Source organism: Agelaius tricolor, unplaced genomic scaffold (genome assembly GCF_023055355.1).
Source record: "Agelaius tricolor isolate 1412-34295 unplaced genomic scaffold, bAgeTri1.0.p SCAF_2, whole genome shotgun sequence".
NCBI classification, from domain to species: Eukaryota; Metazoa; Chordata; class Aves; order Passeriformes; family Icteridae; genus Agelaius; species Agelaius tricolor.
In genome coordinates, this window is record NW_027269262.1 from 11341273 (window position 1) to 11343238 (window position 1966).

Below are 1966 nucleotides of genomic sequence, written 5' to 3' on the forward strand. Positions count from 1 at the left end.
CTTTTTCTAATTGCTTCCTGTAATAGCATTCCTGCTCCAGTCAGCTATCTCTGAACTCCCTTCCCCACACATACACAAATTATTCAGGCTATTTTACTGATCAGCTTTCATCGATGTAATTGCTTTCTTGTGGAAATATTCACACCCTGAAGTGCAGTTCTCAAGTTTTATAGCACACAAACCATTCCCATTTTCAGTGCTGTCAGATAATTTCTTCTTGCTCTAAACTCATTCTCCTTCTAATTAACTCTGTTAGCTAAATCCCCCAATGTATGTGTTACTAAGGGCGAAATATCAAGGTAATAAACATAATATATCTAGAGTTAAGAAATGGAGAATTCCTATTTACCTAAAAGCAGCAGTGAAGATTGGTGGGATGCATTTACAATTGAGCTGTATGAAATCAGACTTTCCTGGGCTTTCTCAAACCCTGTTATTATGCTTCTGTTTCTTACAGTTAATTTATATAACCCCACTGTACTCTGTTGTGAGAAAGAACAGCTTGAACTTTGGTATCACAGAAGGGAAGATGGAACACCAAGAGTTAGTTGAGACATAATTTTGCAGTGCTTAGTTTTTGTCTAAGCAGGACATCTAGCATGCAGATGCCTTGCACTGCAGGATAGGAGTTGCTGCAGAGATTTGGGTTGTCATTCTTCACAGACTGCTGTTAAGGGAGCCTGCTCAGGTTCCAGGATTTAGAGAAAAGCTCCTTATTTTCTAAAAGTTGCCTTGTCTCACTTTTCAGAGTAGCAAAGTTAATTTTCTGTTGTCCTGTGAGGCTACCTACATGTCTGAACTGAAGAACTGGCTGGTAGGAAATAATCTCTCAGCTGCACAAGTGCCCCCTTCTGCCAGAAGGTATTGGATTAGAGCCCAGCCCTGGCCTGGGCTGTGGAGCCTTCTTTTAGTCCTCAAATTCTGCTAAAAAGTTTTCAGAAACTCTTAGATAGAAATGACAGCTGATATACTGGCAAGAAGAAACCCCAAATGTGAACAGGGACTCTTGATTAAAAGCATCCCAGCACCAATTCTGTGTATGTATTTTCCAGTGAACTTCAAAAATGAGAAGATGCTTCACTAAATGTTTTACAGCATCTGTTGGCACTCTGTGTAAGGCCTTGCATGTCCCTCTGGTACAGCTCTTTCTGATACAACTTGGTAAGAATCAATGCTTGGCCACAGTTGCAGCATGTGTGTTTGTAAAGTCTGTGAGATAGTAAGCTTCCTTTGCATCCCCTGGCAACTCACAGGAGGCTCTTAATTCCTTGGAGGCACCTGTCAACTCTATAGATCTCTGTGCAGTCACATTAAAATTCCTCCTGTGTTCTGGGGGTTCCAAGCAGCTTTGATAATTTCCATTAGTAAGTTAGCTCCATTTAGCATTGCAGTTCAGTTTGGAAACCATCTGCAAGTAATCTTGTTTAGCTGTATCACCTTGTACTGGGCAGGCTGGAAATAGAAATAATTACATGTACCAGAAGCCAACTTTGTTATGTAAAATGGAAAAAAAAACCACCATCGGCACTACCCCCAGCAAAACAACCATTTCCTATTATTTTCTCTTGTAGCCATTAAAATTAAGTTGAACAGATTCCATGACTTTTGAATAAACATGGACTCATTTCAGAAGAGAAATGTTCCAAATTTTGCCAAGTTTCCCTTTGTCTTATGGGAGCTGGCTTCAGTGGTTGAGCACAGTGATAGCACATGGTACATCTAGCCATCTCACAGTGGCCTTCAGAGAGGAAAGCAAGCAGTGGCTGTATGTCAAAGGGAGGGCAGGAGGCAGAGGCATGGCTTGGAAGGAGAAGGAATGAGAAATAAACAAAGGATTGTAATGCAAACAGAGGAGGTCTCCAGGGATAGTTTCAGTCTTGAAGCTGAAATAATTTATCTTTGTCAGAGAGCTCTGCTCTGGTACTGTCTGAGTGCTGAATCACTGTTCCTCACCCAGTATCCTGCA